Below are 27,532 nucleotides of genomic sequence, written 5' to 3'. Positions count from 1 at the left end.
GCTACGCTTCCCCTGCCTGAGAAGGTCCAGCGTACGTGACGCTCTGGGCACGCACAGCAGCTTTATGAGCAGACGGAAGTGGGCCTGACCCCTGGTCCTGACTTTTTCCACCCCCAAGACTCCAGAAAGTCACTCAGCACCAGGTCTGTGTTGTTAGAGGTGAAGAACAGGAAGGCAGATGTCATTCAAAGTTGAATTTCACATTATTGTTCGCTACCCCACTCCTTTTTAACATCTCCCCCAAATTTAACATCCTTAAAATCCCTACCTTTGCGGTATGGTTGGTCTGTTCTTGTTTTTCAGGGGAATTTACATTTTCCTGCTAGGAAATACTGGACTTTGCCAGACACATATGACAAATCAATTTCCCATTCACATTCTGCTTTCCCGGGACGTTGGGAGAATTCGTGAGATGCAGCCTGGAAGACACAGCCTGCTTTTGGAGAAATACGGTATATTAATATCACATTTAACAGAATGTTCTTTTCACAAAAGGCAAGTAACTGGCCATTCACTGGTTTCAAACCGGCCCACCCCTGCCGTGGGAGACAACACCTGTGGTCTCCGTCACCCGCGGCAGCTTGACTCTTCTGAGGGCGCACACATTTCCACTGAACGGTAGTCAAGTCTCTGATTAGCAATGTTGCCAGATTAGTAGGATTCTTTCCTCAAATGTGAGTCTAACAGGTTGCTAAGAAACTTACTCAAATTTTCCTCTCCAACTTTGTTCCTACGCTGCCTGTCTTCTTCTCCCACCATTCTGGGAGAGAATCCCAATCCATCCCATAAAACGGAATTTTGCTGTAATGAGAAACCGGGTCAGCTAGTGTCAGCAGCAACTAGCAATACCTATGAAGGCTAAAAAATAAATTCACTATTTGAACATTGCATTGGTCACGGTTTTAATCATGTAGTGTGATTTTTTCATTCCTGTCTTATCTCTTCCGTGCTATTGTACCTGCAACGCCAGGCTGAGCAGAAATGCCTTCTGGAAATGCAGTGCTGAGGAAAGAGAAGAGCAGGTCGACACAGGCAGTCAAAAACCATCTTCTTGATAAAATGCTACCCTTTCCTTCCAACTATGAACAACAATAGCAAAGGCATAATTAGCTTAGTCAAGTCTATTGGAAAGAAAGCATCACTGACTCTCCAAAGGCAGGTTCCGAAAAGCTGCCTGGAGGTTCCACATGCTGCAAGTGGGGCTGGCCAGAGCCTTCCTCTCCTGGAAAATGAGGTTTCTGTTTAGGCCCCTGGATAGAATACCGCTCATCCCCCTCCTGCTTTTCTCCTGCTCTTTTCCTTTCTCTCCTGATGTGGCAAGCGGTACCAATCTCTTTTTGCTTTATGTCCGTTTTGTTCTTCTGATGGAGGAGATGAGAAGGATAGGAGGGGGGCCATAAATGATGTCCTCACTTTGTGCCTTCCCCTAGGTGACAGTTCACGTGAGGCCAGCAAGTGGGCCGTTCTCAGAATTGTTTCCCAAGAGTTTTGCTTTGTTCTATTTCCCCTGTAAGCCTCCCTGACTTATTTTTGCTGTTGAGAAATTTGAACTCTTGATGGAATGAATATGAGGAAAACATTTTCTGTTTGTTTTCTTTTATATTGTTTGTTTGTTTTTATTCTGGGTCCACTATAAAATCTCTTAGCAAGTCATTATGTTTTCATAAGGAAAACCCAGGCTTTGGTCTAGTGATCCTTCCCTTCATTCTTATACAAGAAGGAGGGCCTGGGAAGGTTTCCTGGTACCATCAGGGGACATCACAGACTCAGCGACAGGTCCCTATGGTGGGTACATGATGACAGCAGAAAGGCCATGAGTGGAACAGGGATGCCAAGAGTAACTATTCAGGCAAGTCCTCAAGGAAGCATTCCAGTAGGACCCTTTATCCCAGACAGATTAAGGTGCTGAATCTGTTGACTTCAAAGCATGACAATTCTGGCCAAGCTTTTCTCAGTCAAGCCATCAGAGCAGGCAGAAGGAATCCTATTCTCTTGATGCAATTGGAGGCATGATTCTCAATACCATGGGGTGCAAGGATGTACTTTTTCCAACTACACGTAGCCCTGCCCACCCAGAATCACTGCACTTGAGGAGAAATGCCGCTCACTCATGAGAATGAGCTATTGCTTGATGGTGAGGAGGTTAAATAAAACAAAGCAAAACAAAACTGTTGGGAACCATTAGAATCTGCCGTGTGTGTGTGTGTGTGTGTGTGTGTGTGTGTGTGTTTGGCCCGTGAGAAAAATTATTCTCAGCTCTCAGACTTTCCTAAAGCATGAACAGTGTTAAGAGATCCAACTTTTGATTTGAACTTGGGATTTTAAATTTAATGTGACATATTAATGAAAGCAATGTGAGGTATTTACTCAAATCATAGTTTTCTGCAGGGTAGTGCACGATTCAGTCATGGATAAATCAGGAGCGTACTTCAGACTCTGAAAGAAAGAGGACCAGAAATCACAATGGTGGGGGAGGGGGATAAAAAGACACCACCCAAAACAGAGTTATTTAAGTTTCAGAGGCAAACGATACTATTTGAGGGAAGTATTAAAAGCCGTGCACAGTCATAAACTCTATGAAGGCAAACAGTTGCATGCACTCTGCTCACCCTCACGGCACGGAGTATGTGTAGTGACACTGGGGACCTTCGCGGAGCGGGAGCCCTGTGCTCTTGGTCACTGAGCATACTTCTCTCCTGAATGTCAAGCCATCTGATGGCTCAACCCTTTATATACATTTGGATGTAGCTAAGTTGTGTTTTCATTAGTGGTAACTCAAGTGAATTGAGAAACATGACAGACTGAGCCTAAGATTTTAGTGAGGTTCAATAACACTGGTTTGATTTTAGAAGGACACACATTTTTCTATTTAAAACATTTCTCTGAGGGCTCTAAAGGCTCCAGGGCATTCTTTTTAAAGGTGAAAATGTATTCCTGCGCAAAATGAAAGAAATTGGGATGCGAATGTGATATTTTCCTTGAAATCCCTGTACATGGAATCATGAAGGTTCCATAGAAACTTTCTGGGAGCTATTATTTACTGAGTGCTTACTATGTGCCAGACCAACTGGTTTATAAATGTTGGATGAATGAATGAAGGAAGGAAGGAACAAATGAACAGTCCTACAGAATACTTAAATGCTTACTAATATTTCCTTTTTACCAATGAGGAGACTGAGGCTTGGAAGGCTGTAAGAAGTCACCTCATCCGATAAATCTTGGAATAGAATTCAAACCCAAACTCTCTGATTCTATGTGATGTGACAGAGATTCAAAACAGTGCTGGGAACAATCACATACCCTAAAAACCCCTCCGCCTTAGGCTGGCTGATGAAGATAGCTTTTATTTTTCTCCTTGAAGTTCCTAACTTCCCCCAATGAGTGCCAATGTCCTCATTCATTTTCTCACATTACTCATCTCTTTTACCCACAAAATTCTGGTTGAAATTAGTGGAATCTTCATGCTTAGGAGCTTCTAATGACACAGAGAACTGGGAATACTAACCCAATGTTCTGATCTTTTAAAAAAGCCCAGACAGAAAAGAATATTGGCCCCAGCGGTCAAAACCCAGACAACTCCAGTTTTGATGGGACAGCTCCCAAAAAGTTCAGATGCTTCCCTGAACTTATCCAAACCTTGGGCGGTCTCCTGCTTTTCCGGAGGGAACATGCTTGGTGGATGATGCACCAAGTTTGAAACACATGGAGAATGCCCTCCATAGGGACTCTTGGGTCTTATGTGAGGTTAAATCCCAATTGCACATCAGGCTGCCATGGTATTTTTTTCTCTGGAGAAATATAAGCAGGCTTTGTTGTGTTGCAAATGAAATCTCAACCACACAGAAAGCACTGGAAGTTATATTAGGTGAAGTTATTAAACTTCTGTTTTTGGTCTTTACTTACTAAGTACCTACCATGTGCCAGATACTTCCCTAGATGCTTCACCCAAATTATCTTCTTTAATCTTGTCAACAAACCCACAACATAGTTGTTGTCTCCACTTAACAAATAAGGAAACTGAGGCCTGGGTTGATGAAGTAACATGACCAGAGTCATATGACCTATAGGTGGCAGTTGGGATTGGAACCAATTCTATCCATGTCCGAAATGTGTGCACTTAACCACACCATCATGTGCCCTGATCAGCCCAGAAAGACATGAGCAAAGATTTCATTTGTGGGTGGATTTGTACTCTACCTTTATTTCCATTCGACTGCAGCCTCCTCTGGTCCATTCCAGAAGCAGGGATGGAAGCAGTGGAGCTGGTGGGCACCTCTGGTTCTCACATAGCAAACATGGGTAACACGGTCAAGTTGCTGGGCAGAGGTCATCAGCTTCAGGCCAAGTGACAGAAGTTAATGAGTTTCAAGGCAAAGCAAACCATCAACTGGCTGGAACCCCTGAGAAGCCATCAGAAAAAAGTCTGACAAGAGAGACTGAGAAATTCATGGGTGACTTTAGAAATCAGAAATAAATCAGGAAGAAAAAACAATTGATGTGCAAGCCAGTTCCCTAAACACTAGAACCTCACAGAATCATTAAAAGTCCCCATAACTTGGGCCCGACTGAAACTGTGGTCCCTTCACTGAAGTAATTTAAATCAACTATTTATTTTGGCTTCCCTTCTCAATGACTTGTTCTAATCGAAATGCTTTGATGGGATGTACAAAAGGAATAAAAATATGATTGAGAAGCCAGAGAGTAATATCTTGGTTTAAAACAATTGTGAACATAAACTTTAATCTCTGGCCATGTTATAAGGGCTATTTTGACCGACTAGGGCAAAGACTTATACTATTTAGAAAAGAATTTGGGGTTTCAGAGTGTGTGAAATGCATTCTACCACTACCCTTACAGAATATATTTCCACCAAAATGCCTTTTATTCTACCTATAAATCAATGCACATTTGATATCTAAAACTCCATGTTTTGGAGGCTTTTATAGTAATCTATGGCTTATAAGAAGCTAGTCAGTTTCATGCTGAGTTTGAGCAATATTTGGGGGACCTGGTCTCCTGCTTCTCCTCAAGCAAACCAGTGGGGTTCCTTCCTGCTTTACATGAAGTACTTCCATTGATGCACATAAAATTCATCTGTTGGTGGTGTGCTTACCTGAATTGGATATTATCTTCCTGAAGCCAATAACAACAATAAAAAACAAGTGTTAATATTTATTAAAATATTACCATATGTCAGGTATTCTCCAGCAGAACTGGGTATGAAGCCTGGCCGAGCTATTTGACTACCTGTGAGATCCTGGATAAGTTACTTATCTTTCGAATCATCAGTTTTCTTATCTACAAACTGATAATAATACATTGGTTTGAGAAAGACAAATACCATATGATTTCATTTATATGTGGAATCTAAAAAACAAATGAACAAACAAAAATCAGACTTTTAAATACAGAAAGTCAACTTGGAGATTGTCGAAGGGGAGATGGTGGGGGATGGGTAAAAATAGGTGAAGGGGATTAAGAGATACAAACTTCCAGTAATAAAAAAAGTAAGTCAAGGAGATGAAAAGTACAGCATAGGGAATAGAGTCAATGATACTGTAACAATGTTGTATGGTGGCAGATGGGGACTACACTTACTGTGGTGAGCAGTAATGTATGGAATTGTCGAATCACCATGTTGTATACCTGAAACTAATACAACATTGTATGTTAATTATATTTCGACTAAAAAAAAAAAAAGAGCTGCAAACAGAACCTGAAAACTAAAGGAGACTTAAAAGACTAAAAACCAAAAACCCCCAAAACCCAACATTGGTTTGCACAGAAAACTCAAGAAGATAACATATGTTGTATTAGTTTGCTAGGGCTGTCAAATACCACAGAGTTGGTGGCTTAAACAAAAGAAATTATTTTCTCACAATTCTGGAAGCTAGAAGTCCTAGATCAAGGTGTCAGAGGGTTGATTTGTTCTGAGGCCTCTCTCCTTGGCTTGTACATGGCTGTCTTCCCCTCCAAGGCTTCACATGGTCTTTTCTCTGTGTGTGTCTGTGTCCTAATCTCTTCTTCTTTTATACAAGGAGACCAGTCAAATTGAATTAAGCCTATCCTAATGACCTCACTGTAACTTAATTATCTTTCTACAGACCCTGTCTCCACACATAGCCACATTCTGAGGTACGAAACGATTTCAACATATGAATTTTAGGGAGAAAAAAATTAATCCTAAAACATGTGAAATGCCTAGAACATGGCACACTTTCAATAAAAGCTAGCTCCCCTCTCCTCCCCACTTCCAAGTTTGGTGTAAAGAAGACACAGAGCATGAGGTTCGTGGTCTTTCTGTGGATTGTTCGGGTTCTTTAACAGTTACGATAATAATCCCATTAAAACGGGACTTCGTTGCTGTGCATTGGCAGGACTTCCGTTTAAAAACAGAGACAGACTAAACTTCACTTTACATCTCAAAAAGTGTATGTCAAGGTACAAGGAGGAGTTTTTACTTCCAGAACTCTCAGTTCGCATTGATTTAACTTCTAGTCAAAGGCAAGCAAAATCTAGAATGACGGTTACAGCGATGATGATGTGACAGGGTGGTAATAGCAGCTCACATTTACTGAGGACAGACACATATGAAGCTTTTCAAATGCATTCTCCCATTTCATCTATCACATCTTCTACAAATGAGTAGCTGTGTGTGGTCTTTCAAATAAACTGAAGATTTTTTTCAAGGTTTTTTTTTTTTTTTTGGTTTTTTTTTTTAAGGAGAACACATGAGGAATTTCTACATGCAAGAAAGGGTAAAATCAATGTTGGTTTCATGAGAAGACTCACCAGCCCAGTTGATCATTGTCACTCCAACTGTAGCTTTGTTGATATTTAAGGACAAATAAATCATGTCTGAATTGACTAGAAAATGCCGACAGCCACTTTTGGAACCAGAGCATATTCTGAAGTACAGAGATTCCTTGGTAGGCGTCGATGGACCGGGAGAGCAGGAGATGACCTGCTTTCAAGTCCTTCTCTACCCAGCACACTGCTCTGCATGCCACGAAGATAAATAGACATCTGTGGAAGGAAGGATGCACCGCCCCACTAGACTTCCGAGTTCTTCTCTCCTTTTGGGATCAGCATGGCTAACAGCTCCGATGGTCTCACTGATCAAACAGCTGTCTGAGCCCTTCTTCTGGACATTCAAGAGACCCCGAAAAACACACTGCTGCAGAAGGAGGGAGGCCACCGCTTGGCCCCTTTGTAATTTACTCTCAAGTGTTCTAGGAGTTTTGAGCAAGAATCTCAGTCACGTGAATGTATCTGTGGAACAATTGTTGGGAAAGTAGAAAAAGCAAACCCTGACATTCCCAAGGTTTTTATTTAATGGTACTTCTACATCCAACTCCCAAGAGAGACAGATGTGGCAGCTTCCACTGACAGTGATGGAAACACACATTTTGAAATGTTGCAAGTCATAGAAACATTTAGGCCATGGTAATGCCTGCCGGATTCTGCTTTGCCTGCTTCTGTCAGGAGAGGCAGGCTGCCTCTTCCCCATTTAGCTCAATGCAACCACCCATCAGAAAGGGTCAAGTGGGCATTGCTTTGGGTAACTCTTCCAGACTTGAACAAAGGCATAGGGGAGACAGATGCACGCAGAGAGCTGCTTTCTGTCAGCTCGCTCTCTGGACATGCTCAGGCCTGCGAGCAGGGCTTTTGAGTTTCTGGCCTGCTGTCATCCCCATTGAGCAGCAGCCTTGGCTGGGTCATACACAACATTTTTTTCTGTCTGAAGGATGACCTGGTTAGCAAAGGACAAATAGTAGAGCTCCCAAAAAATAATTAAGTCTTTGGACCTCTTTCTGCAAACACAAATCTGTGTGAGGTTTTCTGGAGCAAACGCTGTAGACTGCATTCCAAAGGCCAAAAGGCAAAACACCATGCTGGTCAGTAACCCATGGTCTCTCCATAAATAGCACCATGCCTTTCTGAAGCAATGAGACAGAATGTTAGACAGTCCCATTTGTGGTACCAGCTGGATGGAAGCTTTACTAATACACATGAATATGACAGAGACCATAGGGATGGACCGAGGACCAGGGACCAATTCAGTCAAAGCACAGTATGTTGGACAATTCATTTAACTACTTGGGGCCTCAGTTTCCTCAGCTCTAAAGTTAGGCTAATAACTCTGTTCTAGGAAGTAATCCATTTAACCAGAGCAGTCACTGAGCCCCTACTACTTGTGCAGTACCGTGCTAATGACTGGTGGCAAAGACCAAGCACAATGTGAGCGCCCAGCTGAATAGCTGCCTCATAAAACGCTTTCCCCAAATGTTTGCTGCCTATGGAAGAAGGGTTGGGAAAGAGATAGCCCTGGGTTTCCTTTGAAAATGTGGGTATGTATTCAGGTTCTTGGGTTATTTATTCAAAGTATTACAAATCGCCTTCTTCTACAGGCATAATGATTAAGCACCAGAAGCAGAAAATGAAGGCTCTGGGAGCAGAGAGTTAAGACAGGAACAGTGAGCTCCCTTTCAGCTCAGCAGGACCTTGACTGAGCTTTGACATATGTGAATAGACTCCCAGGAGAATCCATGGCTTCAGATCTAGGTCCAAATAGGTAGAGTGGAGGGGAAAGGTGCCGGGGGTGGGGGGTGATGAAAGGGGCAAATTAATCTATTACAATGAAAAGTATAGGATAATTCCTAGGAACAAACTAACAGACGTGTTTATCCCGTGAGCAGCCTTAGTGATTTCAGTGGTTGGCTGGAGGGAGGGGAAAATTGAGCTAGCATTAATCATGCTCCCAAGTTCAACGCCAGCTTCTCACAAAAGAGACGATAACTGGTAAACGCCACCCTGGTCCTCACAACACCCAGGGTCAAGGCCTGGCTGGAATCACCCAACAGGATTTCAGACGAGGCCTGGAAACATGTGCAGTTAAGCTTCTTCCGGAATACATGCTGCATGTAGAAATGGATTTTTCTCAAGCTAAAGAAAATCTGAACTGAATAAGAGTAACTGGGTGCGTTAGAGAATCCCATACTTTTTTTTTTCCCCCTCAGGAGAAGCATGTGGCCAAAACCAGCCAGCGGCACTAACCCCACCTATCTGAAGCCCAAGTTTGGATAGTAGCTTTTTTTTGTTCAATAGAAAAATAGAAATCCTTTTTAACAACCATGTATCCTCCAGTTGCCTTTTCCTTGTGTTTTGTGATTTCTTTTGGCACTCTCGTGCTCCTCTAAGGGTTAACAGAAGGTTAGCGAAGATGACCTCGGGGAGTCGGAGGAGTTGGTGCTTCAGAACATCCCCTGGGCGGGGACCGCAGATGGCAGGTCAAAATGGACATCACTCTTCTTCAGCTGCCTGGTATGCACCTTACGAAACCAGGCACACCCCTGCTAAAATAACTAATTGGCCTGCGCTCAGGGCAAATCCCAAGTGCGTTCCTTCTTCCAGGGACATATGGAGAAGCAAAGGGTGGAAGTTGAGTATGGAGAGAGGAGGAGAGGAGGTGGGGCATACTGAGATGGCAGACAGGGGAAGTAAAGGCACACCAGAGCATCCGATGCAACCGATCTGTGCGGAGACCCTCCAAATGCTGGAATGTCTTCCATGCCAAAGATGCTCAGGATGAGTCCAATTTTAGCCCAGGAGAAATGAATCATCTATAGGGCAAAAGGTTTAAAGAGAAAAAAAGCATTATTCCAAGTATGCAGTGCTGTCCCCATCCAAAACTTCTAGGTCAAATACAGTGAAGAACTGATGTGGGAAAAAGAAAGCAGCCCGAGCTCTGAGTGCTCTGGGTCGGCTGGCAGCTGTCCTCGTCCTCACACCACTTATGTCCCGGCCCTGTTGGTGGGCTATGGGAGGAAATCTCAGGCCTTGTACCTCTTGTTGCTTGGGGAATGCAGGCTGGGAGTTTCTGACTTGTACACCCTTTAATTAAAGGGGATACAACCTTTACGATGATGATGATGATGATAAAAACATCTCAAAAAAGAATGGGGCACGCACAGGCTTATGTATTATTCCAAGCTCTGTGGAAGGCGAGAGGGTCTCAAACAGTAAAATCTTATTTGCTCATGCAGCTCTGAGTAACTGAAGGGGGGAAAAGCTCAGAAAATAATTGATTAGATGCCAATTCACATAGCTCACTTAGTCTGCTTTTTATTATCAGTATTTCTTTAAAAGGCTAATAGATCCTGATCTTGACAAGCATGAAGCCAGAAGGTGGGCTCTTATCCAGTGTTTTCATTTTTCAGCCCTCAAGAGGCAATGATTAGATCTTACTATTGAATGCACAAACCACACTCACTGTGTGAACTCTCTGAGAGCACTCCCCACCTAGAGATTAAAAAAAAAAGTAGAGAAGTTTTATTTGAAGGATTGTAAAAGGAAGAAGGAGGAGCATTCTGGGTCTCTTTGGGCCAACTGATTAAGGATGAGTTGATTTTCTTATGACCACTCTCAATCTACTCTCCCGGGGAGGAGGGAAACCTGAGAAGACTACACTTCAGTGATTTAATTCCAGGTCTAAGAATAGCCAAACCTGAGCTGGAGAGTAAAAGGCAACCAGTGAAAGAGTGTTTGCAAAGTGATCGAAATCCTTGAATCCTAGGTAATTGCTGTGAGTGGAGTTTCTCTCTCCCACATCGTATAAACTGTAACTGAACTTAGGACGATATGCCAATCAATGGATGCTCTCCACAGATTGCATGATCTAAAACTGAGCTACAAGGAGCCAAATGTGATTAAAATGTGCTTCCAGTCATAACTTCATGGCAATGCTTCTCAGAGGCATCCTTGGGTCCGATAAGCACTGGGCACATTTTATTCATTACAACACAGTCAATATCAAGTTGCCACACATTTTATCTTGTGTCTGCCGTGTAACTACCCTCAACATATCCTAAATGTGCAGCACTCTCTCCTTCCTAATGGGATTGATTAGTGAGTCTCTGGGTATGCCCTTGGGGGTTAGCTATCCACTTCCATCACCAGTCGAGTGAATGAACAGAGAAAAGATCTTTTCTCCAAGGAAAAAGACATGCAAGTGAATGGATGGCCCTAAATCCTAGTCTCTGGGGTTAGCTCCTAGATAATCCCAGTTCCTTCTGATGATGGCAGACTCCCCCTATGAGGTGCTGGAGGCGCTGCCTGGGCTGGAGGTCCTTTCCAGTATTTGGTTGGTTAGATAGTTTATTTGTGATGCTATGACTAAGGAGTTTCTTACAGTTCTCAGGTTAAATCCTTATCTTTTGGGGATTATAATTCAGTTACAAAATGTTTCTCCTAAACTGAAACTTGGTATACTAAGTCTTGGTCAGAATAAAAACATTATAAGACATTTCCATAAATGTAACTTACACCTTAAAAATTGTTTTGTAAAATAGTAAAACCGTATCTTCAGAACATATGCAGATGTGATTTATAGTTTCATGTTTCTTATTTCCTTGTTATTTGTTTACATACAAATATGGTCACCTACCTTTTTAAAAGTCAGGTTTTTCATTATACCATTTAAATTACATTGTTAAATAAATTTTAATATCACAGAAATTACCTGTCAATATTTACCGATTAGTATTGAGAACATAGCCTCAAGTATAACAATGTGTAGAAATGACAACATAGATGAGTCCAGATATTAAAAACGCAATACATAAATCAATCTTATTACTTTAAGAGCACATTCAATGTCCCCTATCAAAGCCATTGTGCACTGACAGTGAGCCCATCTGTGTTCCCTGGGAGCTGTGAGAAACAGGTGATAACACTCAACCCCAGGGAAGGCAACAGGTAAGGGGGTTGAGGGCAAACTCGTCTTTTCTATCCTGTTAGGGGTGAGATGCCATGACAGCATTTCCCCCACGGTATCTCACAAATATATTAGTGTTTTTTTTAAGGGAGGTTAAATATGTTGAGCCTTGGAAAATTTGCTACTATAACCATAGCACCGTCGATGTGAAACCCACATATCGTTGTACTTCATTACTCTGTTTTGTCTACCGTATTTTCCCCATGGCTCTTACTACAGAAATGCTCAGCCAGGGGTCGCCTGGGTGGCACAATGGGTTAAGCCTGTCACTCTTGTTTGACTCTTGGTTTCAGTTCAGGTCACGATCTCAGGGTCATGGGATTGAGCCCCACATCCATTCTGCGCTCAGTGCAGAGTCTGCTTAAGACTCTCTCTCCCTCTCCCTCTGCCCCTCCCCCCCAAATAAATAAATAAATCCTTAAAAAAAAGAAAAGAAAAAGAAATACACGGCCAGGTTCTCACTCTTTGCCACCCCATGGCTGTATGTATTTGAAGGCTGATAGGCAGTTGGGAAAGGTGGCTGTCACACATTCACGGGGAATTTGAAGAGTTGACACCATCATGCCAACTATTAACACTATATTAAAAAAGCGACATGAGTTTTTTCCAATTTTTCTAATTGACTTTTATTAAATAGGGTTTGTTCACTGCCTCCCTGGTGTCTGTTGTTTTCTCACACTCTTGGCTGACTTACCTTCACTCCCTGGGCACTTGGGAACACGCTCCCAGCTGGGTGGAGAGGCCTCTCAGAGCTGCCAAATTCGGAGCGAGTTTGTCCTCCACAAAAAAGTAATTAAAATGTTCCAATGTAGTTCCTCTGAGAGGGCTAGAAGCTCTCAAGTTCTCTCCTACTACTTTATCAAAAACTCCTGGGTAGACATTGAACACCGTTAACAGTGCCAAAAATAGAATGCTTTTTTTAATTGAAATAATATATGTATTTATTCTTAAGGCCAAATGAAAGTCCACTATTCTCTTTTTAGACATTTTTATTGGATGGTGTGTGTGCGTGTACGTGTGTGAGAGAGAGAGTCACCCCAAATGAGAGCCGGTGTGTCCCGATCTAATGGGAAATCCATGCTGTATGCTGTTTTTCAAAGAGGTGCAGTGAGAATCCCTGAGAATTCACCAGTCGCTTCCAATTTTTATCATTTCACAGTTACTTTCCAGAAGTGGCTTACTAAGAGCATCTCATTTAAGCCCAGGAGTAAGTTAATACATCAAGAGAATCGTTCAAAACCTTGATGTCTTTTGTTTGTAATTTCCTTGTGTGTTTCATGTCCCCCAGAGCAGATAAACAAGGGGTGTTCACTAATTAGAGTCAGAAACCTCTCAACCCAAAAGGTCTGGAAAATCCCGTGTTCTGTTAGTTCTAACATACATGCATCAGCCATAAGGGATGTCCAATAGTGCAAGACCATAAAATCCCTTCATGTTTTCTGTTTTAGGGAAATCCTGCGTGGTTGCTCTAGGGTCATAAAAAATTACTAATGTGTTTTCTCATGGCGCTGGGCCATAACATAAGGCCCTGTGCAATGGTACTGTAAGCAGCCTGTAATCACAAACAAATGTACTCCACCAGCAGATGAGATGTTATATGAGAAAGTGTGAGAGGTCAGAGCTTGAGCCTTGGTGTCAGCTACGAAGCAGGTCCCTCCATAGCTGCAGGCCCCAGAGGCCATGCAAATGAAAATGACAGTGCCTGGGAGATGGGAGTGGGAAGGGGGATGCCAAGAGAGATGAGGTCATCCCAAAGAACATCCAGCTTCCCTCTGAATGGAAAACAAGAAGAGGCTTCAACTCTGGTGCTATCTGGACTAAGAAAGGAGGTGGAGTTTATGGGTCAGGTTGAGGGAGGTGTGGGAATCCCCACGAGGAGGAGACAGGTGAGATCAGTGGGTGTCCCAGGACGGGGGATGGGTAGCCAAACCCGGAGCCAGCAGTCCTGTAGCCAGCCTTGTATCAGCAAGTGAAATGGGTTGTCTATTTCCACCACCACTTATCTGACAAGTTCAATGGTTAAGTTAGTGCATGAGGAGGCAGTTAACATAAGAGCAAGGTTGCTCACCCACTACAGATCTGACTTGGAAGGACATTCAGGGCTGCTTTCATAGACCAAGCATCACTGGCATCATTCTGTCCCAGATGAAAGGAAACTCTCACAGAGAAGCTGATATGTTTTGCCTTAGCCTCCAAAAAGGAAGTTTTGAGCTGTGAACAGTGATATTTCTCCAGGTGAGTTCCTGTGCCGTGTAGGAGTGTTTTCCAGAATTCTCAGATGGGGGTGAGAGGGGGATTCCATAGGAGCAGTACAATCAGATTACTGGGAAACAGTGCAGTGACCCAGAAACAGGGCCGTGGAGTGGAAATGTACAGGTTAAAAATCCTGGCTCCACCACTCCCCAACTGATTTTGAGCAAGTTATTTATGCTTTCCAAACTTTGGTTCACTCTTCTGAAAACAAGGAGAGAAATAAGTGCCTTAATGATTGTTGTACAAGTAAATCTCCCACTTAAACACTACTCTTATGCCAGCAACTTCCAGGTCTTTTCTCTCTGGCCCAAATTTCTTTTCTAAGTTTCACAACTGTACACTCTATCCCATGTCCCACAGGCTCTTTGAACCAAACGTTCCAAATGGAAAGCATCATCTTTCCTTCCCTCTAACCTCACAGATCTGTTTTCTACTCAGCTAAAGATGCCATCATGAATCGCCAGAAAACTTGGAAGTCTCTTGAATTTCTTTGCCCCTCATCACCACTCTCCAATCACAGAAACCAGCAAGCTTCAGCTCTTGATTCCAGCTCTTTTGAAGCTCACTCGCTATATCTCCATCTCTTGTTTGGGTGCCACCATTCAGCCTAGATCATTGCAAGAATCTCCTGTGCCTATGGCTGGCCCCTTCTCCACCCTCCATCCAGAGACACCTTTGGGAAGAGCAAGTCCTTTTGGTTCACTCCCCTCCTTACACAGCTTCTCATTGCCCTCAGGATATTTCTTACCCCAGCTGGCCAAGATCTGGTCCTTTCTTAATACTCTGGCATCATATTTGGTCTCCATAGTTCTGGCACTATAAATTCTCTCTATACTGAACTCTGTTGACTTTCACTCATCTCTGGGCCTTCACAGAGGTTGTTTTCTCTGCCTGGAATCTGTTTCCCTTCCCTTGCCGCCCTCCCCCTCATCTAATTGCCACTCATTCTTTAGGTCAACGTACATATCACCTCCCACAGGAGCTTTCCCTGTGCCCCCAAGGCTGGATATGCATCCTCCCAAGTGCGGCCGCTGTACCCTGTAATCTCCTTATCACAGGCACATGACCTTACAATACTGGACTCTCCTGGAACTGTCAGTCTCTACTAGAGAGCAAACTCTTTAAGGACATTGTATCTTCTTTAAAGGAAGGAAGAGAGGGAGGGAGGGAGGGAGGGAATATCATGACATGTTAAGCACCTAGCACAGAATCAGTCACATACAAACAAATGCAAGTCTCCACTCTATATTGATAAAGTGCACATCTTTACTTTTCTTATCCAGGCCCCATAATTACTTTTTCACACTCAGCAAGGTGGTGAAGTCTCTTCACATCTAGGTACACGAAATTTCTACAGTCAGCCAAGCGTCCCCAAAACCCAGCACGCTGTATCAGTTTCAGAAGCCTCCAGGTTGGAGGCTTTGTTTGTCCAACAAGGTCTTTATTCTCCTTTGCTTTTTTTTTTTTTTTTAATTAACAGACTTTATTTTCTAGAGCAGTTGTGGGTTTACAGAAAAACTGAGTGGAAAGTACAGAATTCCCGTATATCCCCTTCCTTCGCACCGACACACAGTTTTCCTCTGTTATTAACATCTTGCATCAGTGTGGTACATTTACTCCCATTGATGAACCAGTGTTGATACATTTTTATTAACTAAAATCCACAGTTTACATTAAGGGTTACTCTTTGTATTGTACAAATCTGGGGGTTTCAACAAATGTATGTACCCACCCTTACGATATCATACAGAATAGCTTCATTGTCCTAAAAGATGCCAGTGTTCCATTTATTCATGGTTCTCTCTTTACCCCTTCTCATCTTCCCAAACCCCTGGCAACCACTGATCTTTTTATAGTCTCTATAATTTTGCCTTTTCCAGAATGTCATGCAGTTGGAATCATGCAATATGTAGCCATTTCAGATTGGCTTCTTTCACTTGATAATTAGCAATTAAGGTTCCTCCCTGTCTTTTCATGGCTTGATAGCTCATCCCTTTTATCACTGAATATATATTCCATTACCTGGATGCACTGTAATTTGTCCATTCACCTATTGAGAGACATTGGGGCAATTATGAATAAACATTTCTGTGACCATTTCTCTGTGGCCATGAGTTTTCAGCTTACTTGGGTAAATACCAGGGAGCACAATTGCTGGGTCATCTGGTAGACTAGGTTTAGCTTTGTAAGAAACTGCCAAATGGTCTTCCAAAGTGCTTGTGCTATTTTGCATTCTCGCGAGCAGTGAATGAGAGTTCCTGCTGCTCTACGTCCTTGTCAGTATTTGGTGTTGTCAGTGTTTCAGATTTTCATCATTCGAATAGGTGCGTAGTGGGGTCTCATTGTTGTTTTAATTTGCAATTCTCTGAAGATATATGCTGAGCATTTTTTCATATGCTTCTTTTCCATCTGTATATTATCTTTGGTGAGGTATCGGCTCAGGTTTTAGCCCACTTTTTGTTGTTGCTGTTGTCCAAGGTTTATTGGAGATATTACAGTCCAGCAGAAAGATGCAAACAGCTCCACATGGTGTTTTGAAATTCATCCCAACTGTAGGCTGACCTGTAGATTGGACACACTGCCAAAGTCCCAGAATTTTAACATGTCCTTAGTGTCAGGATCTATTTCCATGGTCTCCTGATCCGGGGCTGAGACATGAGGAACATAATTCTTTCTCCTTTCTCTCTCTTCCTCCTGCAGCCTGATGGAGACCCCTCTCCCCGGGCCTCTCTGAATCCACTTCATCAGATGTGTGACATCACCCGCTACCTTGTCACGGAGATTGTTGCTGGGAATAATGCTGATCTCCTTGCAAACACACTTGTTGGTATGGAAGTTCTCCAGGCACATGTGGTACTCTTCTGGGCTTCTGCCTTCACGGTTTGGGTGCGAACTCAGCCCAGGTTAGTGGGTATGGTAAAATAGAAGTTTTGGCCTACTTTTTAATTGGGTTGTATATTTTTTTATCGTGGAGTTTTAAGAGTGCTTTATGTATTTTGGCTACAAGTCCTTTATCTGATATGTGTTTTACGAATATTTTCTTCCAGTCTGTGGCTTGTTTTTCAGTCATACAATCTCCCACACTTTTGAATGATAGTTTTGAGGGATGTAGAACCCTGGATTGATGGATTTTTTGTTTGAACATTTTAGATATTTCATTCTACTCTCTTGTTGCTTGCATGGTTTTTGAAGAGATGCCCAATGTAATTTATATCTTTGCTCCCCTAAGGTAAGGTGTTTTTTCTTTCTTCTTCTTCTTCTTCTTCTTCTTCTTCTTCTTCTTCTTCTTCTTCTTCTGAGAGAGAGAGAGAGAGAGAGAGAGAGAGAGAGAACGTGTGCGTGCACAAGCCACGGCTGGGGAGAGGCAGAAGGAGAGGGAAAGAGAGAATCTTAAGAAGGCTCCACGCCCAGTGCAGAGTCCAACATGGGGTTCAGTCTCACAACCCTGAGATTATGACCTGAATGGAAATCAAGAGTCAGATGCTTACCTACTGAGCCACCCAGGTGCCCCTTTCTCTGCTTCTCTAAGGATTTTCTCTTGGTCACTGATTCTCTGAAATTTAAATATGATATGCCGAGGTGTGTACCTTTAGATATTTATCCAACTTGTATTCTCTGGGGTTCCTGAGTCTGTGTTTTGGTGTCTGTTTTTGGACATTATCCCTTCAAATATTTTCTCTACTCCATTCTCCCTTTCTTCTCCTTCAGATATTCCAACAATGCATATGTTTCCTTTTTTGTAATTGTCCCACAGTTCTTGGATGTTCTACTTCATTTCCATTTGTTTTTCCTCTATGCATCTCAGTTTGGGAAGTTTCTTTCTATTGACATATCTGAAAGCTCACTGGCTCTTTCCTCATTCATGTCTAGTCTACTGATGGATCCATTGGAGGTATTCTTCACATCTATTACAGTGTTTTTTATATATAACATTTCTTTTTAATTCTTTCTTGTACTTTTCACGTCTTTGCTTACATTACCCACTTATTTTTCATGTTGACTATTTTTTCCATTAGAGCCCCTAACATATTAAACATAATTTTTAAATCTAATGATTCTACTATCTAATAATTCTAGTAACTGTGTCAGATCTAAATCTGGTTCTGATGCTTGCTCTCTTTCTTCAGGCTGTGTTTTTTGTTTGCTTGTTTTGCTTTGAACTTTTTTTTGTTGAAACCCTCACATGATATATCAGGTAGTAGTAGGCCTTTAGTGTGAGGTTTTGTGCTAATTTAGCTAGGAGTTGGGCTGTGTGTAATATTTGCTGTCACTGTAGGTTTCAGAGACTTCACATTTCTCTTACATCCTTGTTTTATCTCCCTTGTTAACTTTGGGCTTTCCCAAGTACTTCATCTTAGAGAAAGCATGTGTCTTGCAACTCTTTCAGCTGTAGGCCAGTATTATTATATTGAAGCCCTGGTCGGTGGCAGTAGTGGGGATAAGTGTGGGGGAGGGGAAGCATTCCATAATCTTATTAGTACACTTCTGTCTCTTAGCAAGCCTGTGTCACTGGGCTGTGACCTTCCCAACTGTTTCTTAGCTATCTGCCCTTCCTCCTTAGATGAGACAGGACGGTTAGAGAGGGGTCTATGAAAATTAAGTGTAGGGCAAAACTGTTTATTTGGGGCCTTAGTGCATATCATCTGCTCCTAGGAGCACTTTTAGGTCCATAGGTGTTGAAAAGAGTGAGAAGGACAAAGCTTTCGGGAGACCTAACTCTGAAGAAAGGCTGGAGATACTGGGATTGCCTGAAACAGAATCTGGAGCAAGAGCATGGTGGCTGGGGTGATAGGTGGTGTTGTTAATTGGCTCATGTTTCCTCTGTGAGCTAAAGGAATAAACTGCAAAGTCTTGGGCTGGAAGACAAAATGCAGGTGAAACTAGTAAGGAACATTTAGATGATTCAAGGATTGAGAGAATGAATGAGTCAACTAGACAGAAACTGCAAGTTATAGAAATTGTGGTCAGTGAACTAAGCTACATCAAGGTCCTGTAAGTGACCATGTGGAGAAACTGTAACAGAAACTGGTGTGAGTGTGTGTGTGTGTATGTGTGTGTGACCAGTAGAAACCAGCCCATTAGAGTGCCTTCAGTGTAGACATTGCGGATCTGTCCCGCCTATTTTGCTGCCTCTGATATTTGACATGCAGAGTGAGAGGGATATAATTGAGAAGGTTTCCCAATAGCAGAGCATACAAATATTTAAATGTTCTTATTTGAAGCATTTCATGATCCTAAGCTAGCAACTAATATGCCCAATTGACACTTCCACTCCAGGTGTAAGCTCCATTCCATTCTTCCTGTAATTCATGACATCTCATTCTTCCCTTTTGATCGACTCAAATTAGGTGATAATAATAATACCAACCAGCCCGGTTTGCTCAAGGTCAAGAATGAGGAAAAAATGGCTCCTGGTTTTTCAAATAGTTTCTTTTTTACAATGGAAAAATGCTGTTTTAGTCTGAGTGCTTTATAGTTATATCTGATGTATAGGCCAACTTAAAGATTTATTCACATTTTAGTATTGAGTTTTCCTCTTTAGAAAGAACAGACTACACTACGGTGAAGAAAACACATGGAGGAGGGAGAACAGAGCAAAGTAAATAATGTATAAGGGAATTGAAACAAAATAAAGCATGAGAGACTATGGACTCTGGGAAACAAACTGAAGGCTTCGGGGGGGGGGGATTGGGATAGGCTGGTGATGGCTATTAAGGAGGGCACGTATTGCATGGTGCACTGGGTGTTATACGCAAGTAATGAATCATGGAACCCTACATCAAAAACTAGGGATGTACTCTATGGTGACTAACATAACATAATAAAAAATTATTATAAAAAAAGAACAAAATAAAGCAAAACGATACAGCTTCTTGTTCTTTGGGGTGGTGTAAAGAGATAAGTGGTCACGGAGACAATTTCCTCAGAGCCTTGTGTGATGAGCTTTACTTGGGATTTGCTTCGTCACATGGCTTAGAGCAAAATACGACCATTCATTCAAAATATTTACTAATATTTTTCTGGCCTATTATGTGCCAAATATTATTCTCGGCACTAGACATATAGCAATAAAGAAAACACATGAAAAAAAATCCCCTGTATACACGGAGCCTACATTTTGTGGATGAGAGGGAGAACATCAGTAAACAAGTAAAATAAATAGTATGTTGAATGATGATATGCACTATGGGAAAAAAATTAAACAGGAAAAGGGAAGAGAGTGCTGGGATGAGGGATATGGTTGCAATTTTAAGTTGGTTGGGGAAGCTTTCTCTGATTAGGTGATATTTGAGCAAAGACCTGAAGGTGGTGTGGGAGTGAGCCATGTGGCTCCGTGGAGGGACAGCATTGCAAACAGAGGGAATAATTAGTATTAAATTCCCAAGTCAGGAGCATTCCTGGAATGTCGGAGAAACAGAAAGGAGGCATGTGGCTGGAAAGGTGTTAGACCTGGAAGAGTAGAAGGAGATGAAATCAGGAAAGTTTTAGGTGCCAGGTCATGGAAGGCCTTGTAAGTCATTGTAAAGACTGTTTTTTTTACTCTCAATGAGATGGGGGTTATTGGAGAATTTTGAGCAAAGGGGTGACATGAGATGACATATCTTAAAGGCCCACTCTGCTGTGGTATGGGTAGACTTTAGAAGTACAAGGGAAGGAGCAGGGAGAAAGCTACTGGTAGCTTCCAGGAAGAAGTCATGGTTGTGGGGGGAATAGAGGAGGTGTTGAGAGGGTTCATATTCTGGATACATTTCAAAGACAGACCCGACAGAATTTCCTGACAAACAGGATGTGGGATGTGAGAGGAAAGAGGAATCAACGATGACTCCAGGTTTTTAGTGTGAGCAACTGGAAGGAAAGAGTTACATTTCTTGAGGTGGGAAAAAAAGGCTCACAACAGGTGTGGAGGAATGATCATGAGCTTGTTTGGCCTCCAAACGTTAGGGTGTTGGGAAGATGAAGAAGAACCAGCAGAGGACAATGGAAAGGAACAGCCAGGGAGGTAGCAGGAAAATGGAGAGAATGTGGTGCCCAAAATGATCAGGTCAAGAAAGTGTTTCAAGGAGGAGGGATTGATCAACTGTGTCACCTGTTCAGCTAATCCAAGTAAAATGAGGACAGAGAACAGAACTATGGATTTAGCCATGGAACATATGGGCAACTCTGGCAATCCCAGTGCCCATGATCACGTAGGATAATACTTTAAGCAAGAAAAGAAAAATAAGCTGCATATAATTCAGGTTGAGGAATGAGGAAATGAGGTCATTGTCAAAAGGTTGAAGTCTATTTGGCAAGTTATCTATACAATAAAGGTGTGACTTTTGCCCTATCTCCACTCCATGCTCAACTACTGCTCATTAATTATGGTTCAAGTTTGTTAGTGAGTTCAGGGATGGGGTCCATGCCCTCATCATGTAACCTTGAACCTGTGCCCAAAATAACTTAGATTTCTCATGATGAAAACAAACATAATGGTCACCACTAAACTAAAATATCAAAGCCCAGGAATTGCTGGCCTGAGGAAACAATGCTGGCACTGGATTTTCTGAAAAGGAAAGCCACATTCCACAGCTACCTAAAAGTCTGTAGAAATGGAACAATTAAAAAATACAGAAAAAGAAAAAACTGCCAACCCGAATCCGTTTGGGTGGATTAGATGGCTCTGGCATAGCTATGTCCTGATAAGAATGGACATTCCTCACTAGCATAATCACTTGCTGCCATTTGGAATTCAGGAAGTGTTGTAGAGTGAGTGAATAAATGAAATGAATCAATGAATAGGATTCATTAGTTATGGTTCAATGGCTCTCCCTGACTCATCTGACCACATGTTAATCATTATTTCTTGTTTCTTTGGCCCTACCAGACTTGTCTCTATATTCCTTGAGGACTATATAAAGACTTTCTATTCTTTACCACACTTAGTTCAGTATTAGACTTACTACTTAATGTATTTGTCAGGATTCTCCAGAGAAACAAAACCAATAGGATATATGTTATAAGAGGAGATTATTATAGGAATTGGCTCACATGATTATGGAGGCTGAGAAGATCCATGATCTACCCTCTACAAGTTAGAGAACCAGAAACTGTTGGCATAATTCAGACAGTCCAAAGGCCTAAAAACCAGGAGCACCAACATCTGAGGGCAGGAGAAGATGGATGTGTCAACTCAAGCAGAGAGAATTTGCCCTTTCTCTGCCTTTTTGTGCTATTCAAGCCCTCAACTGATTAGGTGATGCCCACCCTCACTGATGAGGGCAATCTTCTTTATTCAGGTATGGATTCAAATGTCAGTCTCTCTAGACATCCTTGTAGGCACATCCAGAAATAATGTTTCACCAGCTATCTGGGCATTCTTCAGTCCAGTCAAGGTGAAACATAAAATTAACCATCATAACATATACTAATTGACAGAGTAAAAAAATTTTTTAAGAAATTGAACTAACCCAAGTCAAGAAAATAAATTTAATTTAAAATACTTAAGACAAAGAGACAAAAGAAACAATCCAAGTAAACCTTAACCAAATTCAGATTATTATGGTTTGTAAGATTAAATAAATTGGAGCCATATTTGTCATACCTTCCTCTGATGTTTTGGTATCTAAGACCCTCATCAGAAGGTTTCCATCATTAATCACAAACTGTTATTTGCTTTGCCAGTTACTGGTAAAGGACTCTCCAGGGCTACAACCTCATCCTTCCAGAACCCTGTGTAACTGTGTAACTGTTTGGTGTGTAACTGTGTGTAACTGGTGTAATGTTTTCTGCCAGGGAAGCTGGCTGTTTTCTTGGTTGTGCAAACTTTGGGGTATCCCAATGAGACCACGTGATATGATTTTAGCCTGCCACCACACACACACTCACACACACACACACACACACACACACACACACACACACCCTGACTTCTTATGCACCACCCCAGAGGATCGTAGCTGGCATTCTTGCTTGTTTACCCCAAATAAGTTTACATCATTGCTTAGGTCAGTAATAAAAAACAAACAGAGGAATGTTGAGAGGTTTGATGGCGGTCCATCCTACTCATATTACTTATTCACATTGAAGATATGGGTTATTGTAACTGTGATCTTCAGCAGTGGCATGGATAATGGGAAGGTGACTTTGGAAAAGCAAAATGTTAAACTCTAACCTAAGACCTAATTTGTGATCGTCCCTCCTTGCTGACTTAGCAAAGCAAACGTTGTGAGCTTTAAAACAATAGAGATGTGTATTTGGAAATAGAATATTGCTCTTTTCTGTTTTTACCTCTGCTAGGCTATTGGTAACATGATACTTGAGGTTGTAGCAGAGCTTCCAAAATAAACTTGATCTTTAGAGTTTTACAACAATGATGGGTGAAGCTCACAAAATTCAGAGATTCTGTCCAAATGGAGAATTTATGGTCTTGTGCCAATTTTCTTTACCTCTGAGTTATTGAGTTGAAGTTTTCACAACTATGGCAATTTCTTGACTCTTTCATGCCACTGATAGGACATTACACAAAAAGAACACATTTCCTCAACAGCCATTCATCCATCCAATAATAATCCATTGTAGTTTCTAGTGTTCTGCCCAAGCCTGGATTAAAACATTGAACAAGAGGAATATGGTGTTCAGATTTGCAAAGTGGGGTATGAAAGCCCACTCTTCAAGACTTGTACCTTGACACACCCCAGTCCTCTTTTGTCCCCCTGTCTTTGATGGAGTCCACCCTCCAGAAACACTTACTCCGAGGTCGTTAGCTATGCTCAATAATGAGAAAGGCAGATTTCCCAGCCAGGGCTTGTCAAGAAATGAGGAGGGATTTCCTATTCTTATCCTTTGCAATTATAAAAAAAAAAAAAAAAAAGAAGAAGAAAGAAAGAAAGAAAGAAAGAAAGAAAGAAAGAAAGAAAGAAAAGAAAAAAAAGAAAAGAAAAAGAAAACAAAACAGATGTCACTAAAAGATGTTTTCATAACCATGGAATCAAATCCTAAAACAAAATTCAAAAAGCCAAGCCAGTATTCTTCTAGATACGGGGATACACTATTGGGATCTCAGAGCTATGACAACAGTGACTTAGACTGTAGGACAGAACAGTTCATCATTGGCAATACTGCTCACAGAGGTAACACATCCGTGAAGAGGCTGGAACAGGCATACGTGCCCACCACCCAGCTCTGAGGTGGAGTCTTTACCACCACATGGACAGCCAACTACAGAGCAGAGCTTGGATCAGTATTTCCAGCTTCTAAGCTGTTATCATTAGTCTGCCTCTGGGGTGAAATCTGGAGTTATGTAGGCAGTTTCCTTTTGACTAAAGATTTTGAAAATTGATTTTGAATCATAAAAGCATAATTGTGCCTAGGTTAAATCCTGACATTGTTGCATATGGGTAGGAATTAATGTAATTAATGTAATCTCTTTAGTCTCCACAACTAATAAAAGGGGGCTAATAACAGGAGCCTCTTAGAGTTGTAAGAATTAAATAGAATAATGCATGCAAAGCAGAGAGCCTAATAAGTGCTCAATAGACTATGGCTGTAATTATTGATAATAAAAAATAAAACATGTCTGTTGTAGAGAATGCATCCAAGTATAAAGCGGAAAATAACAATTATCCGTAAATCTATCATACCGATATAATCACTGAACCATTATGACATATTTTCTGGTTTTCTAGATAATGCCACATAATACATTTCTTTGTTATGAAAATTTTCAAATATATATAAAAGTTAAAAGATAAATACAATGAGCACCTGTATATCTTTGACGTAGGGACAATAATTATAAACACTTTGTGTATATTTTCATATGTACATATTCATTTTTGCCGACATATTTTAAAGTAAATTGCATTCACCACGGCATCTCAACCCTAAATATTTCAATATGCATCTCCTATAAATAAAGACATTCTCATATGTAATCATAATATCATTATCACAACAGAATATTAATGATTATTCCCTAATGCCATTTAATAGTCAGTTCATAGTCACATTTTCTTAATTGTCTGCAAAATTACTTTTTCCTGTTTTTTTCTCCCCAAATCAATCCATGCATTGTGTTTGGTTATGCCTCCTCTGTTCTAAAACAATTTTCTCATCAACTTTGAATTACTGTAAGCATATATTTAATGATGCATACCTTCTAGTGTGGGCATGGCCAACCCCGATCCTTCAGCTTATAGACACACAAGTGGTCCCCTTGTTTTTCCCATTATAAACCATGCTAAGATGAACATTTGGTTCACTAACTTTTTCATCTTTTCTGATGACTTCCAAATATCTGTTTTTCCTAAAAGATATAAAAATATTTAAGACTCTCCTTACATATTAGCAGATCACTTTCCAGAAGGTTTGATCTCCTGCTATCCCCTGAAGTATCTGAGTACACCAGCAGAGCGGGGGTTCTCAACCTCTAGGTCATGACTTGAACGTCACCCCTCCAGGGGACATTTCATGGTCATCTACACTGTGTGAGCTTCTGCCTTGTTCCCATAGTTCATCCTTTCTGGGATTACTTCATTATCTGGCTCCTCCTGTAGAGGAACAAGGAATCTCTACTTGAAAAGGTCATAATTTTTCTCTGAAACTGGAAGCTCAGTGAAACTGATGGATTGCTTTTTGTATTGTGCTGATTTTCATAAACTTTTAACATAAAACTTCTGGCTCTTTAATTTTTGCCAACACGATACACATTAAGATTAAACATTACCATATGTACATTAAATATTGTCAGCACTTTGAAACCAGTGAAAACTAAATCATAAGGGAATCCTTTGGAAATTCTCATTTTAAAATAAAATAACCTAAGTAACCAATATTAGGTGAGTGGGTAAGTAAGTGTGGCAAATCTGTACGATAGTACAGTCTGTAGTCATTAGCAACAGTGCTCTTAAAAAGTTTGCAATAACACGGGGGGGGGGAATACTTATTAAACTGTGTGGTACAATAATTGTTAGAAATTCGGAATAATAAATATAGGACAAAGAGACTAGTATGATCTAGTTAATGCTGTAACTATGGGTGATCAAAATTACTTTTATTAAGTGTTTTATTTCTTTCTATCCAAAGCACAACAATGAAAGAAGGAACTTTGGAAAAACATTATTTAAGCATCCATGGTTCCTGTTTACCAAACTATAAAGTCGGAAAGGAGTTTTCACTCATGGTAATTTCTAAACTTTTCAATCTGATTTTTGTAGCACGAACTGAATGATAATAGTACTTCAATCTATAAAGAATCTGGCAAAAATAAAACAAGCAAGCAACCAACCAGCAAATAAATCTTCTGTGATTTTCCATTTCCTTCTGAAGATTTTTAGCCATATTTTATTCCAGCAGCATTTATAATTATTCCAATTTTTAATTTGTAGACCCCTTGACAAAACATATCCGTATTTCTATTTAATCTGATGAAATGCACATCAGTATGCAAACAACGTAGCAAATGCCAGGTTATTTCACTGTCTTCATCTTGAACAGTAATTAAAGAACATTTACTAAGCATTTCGAACCCAGCATTATACTTGGTGTTATATAAAGTGGCTTGCACCATAGACTTGGCCTGAGCTCTAGAACCTTACAGCTAATGACCTGTGATCAACAGACTCATCTTTCGTCGAACCACATGACAAACCTCCTGGACCCAAAGCCAAAGGAATTTACAGCTTTCCAGGGGAACATGATATTTGCTTTGACAGTTTCACATAGCTTTATCCTGAAGCCAGACAAAGAGCTAAAGTTTCATCTTTACTCGCCTTTCCTGGGATCAAGCCCTTTGATGGAAGAAGATCATTGGGAATCCATCCCTAGGCCTGGAGGTGTTAGAGGCAGAAACCAGACATACAAATCCTGCTCTCTTTGGGCCTCTGGGAAAATACCTAGCCATCATTGCCCTGATCTACCAGTCTCATGTTGTCTGTTCGGCTCCAACGTTAGCACAAGTGCTGACTCCCAGCACTGATGTGTCTGGGGGGGTGGGAGAGAGGAGGGGAGGGAAGGGCAAGAGGTGTGGAGAAGAGCCAGCCAGTGACGCCTGCCCAGAGCACCGGCAGACCTCATTAAGCCCTGGGGTAATTTTGAAATGCTGCACCATGGCTCCTACCTGGCATCCGAACCCCTACCATTTTAAAGCGAACTTTTCACATTCCCATCTTCTCCCCAGTCCTGCAAGGTAAGATCTGTGCCTTTCTCACAGCTCCAACATCAACACTCTTTTTGAGCAAAACTTTTACAAGCAATAGATAGTACTACTGCCAATGTATCTTAGCCAATTTCTGCAATCAGAGTGAAACAAAGAAAGGAAACTTTGTAAAAACTGGCGTTGTGGAATGTAACGAGACACAATAAATAAGAGCCTGTGGGCACACTTAATAACCTTAAGGCTTAGCATCCCAAAGGCATTCTTGAGGTGTTATGAATAGATTTTTGAGAGGGAGACGTCATTTTTAAATTTAGAACCTATAGTTGAGGAACTCTCTGAAACACACATAGTCAAAGATAGTAGTCAAG

General features: G+C 41.3%; 1 long non-coding RNA gene and 1 pseudogene across 25 annotated transcripts in view; both read right to left on the bottom strand.

Annotated features, from left to right (window-relative positions):
- LOC123781975 (uncharacterized) overlaps window positions 1-27,532 on the bottom strand; it is a 411,220-nt gene that overhangs the window by 54,147 nt on the left and 329,541 nt on the right. For 17 of the 25 annotated variants that reach the window (XR_015727736.1, XR_015727735.1, XR_015727738.1 and 14 more), the window contains one exon: window positions 269-9,623. This is a non-coding gene — a long non-coding RNA (uncharacterized LOC123781975). The remainder of the gene's footprint in view (window positions 1-268; window positions 9,624-27,532) is intronic. The other 8 variants (XR_015727756.1, XR_015727744.1, XR_015727747.1 and 5 more) reach the window with 8 other exon arrangements.
- LOC123781974 (small ribosomal subunit protein eS17 pseudogene) lies at window positions 12,156-17,893 on the bottom strand (annotated as a pseudogene).

The sequence above is a fragment of the Ursus americanus genome, chromosome 19, assembly GCF_024610735.1.
Source record: "Ursus americanus isolate L20-20 chromosome 19, mUrsAme1.1.p, whole genome shotgun sequence".
Taxonomy (NCBI): Eukaryota; Metazoa; Chordata; class Mammalia; order Carnivora; family Ursidae; genus Ursus; species Ursus americanus.
The sequence above is the reverse complement of the archived record's forward strand: the minus strand, read 5'-3'. Positions and strand labels throughout refer to the sequence as shown.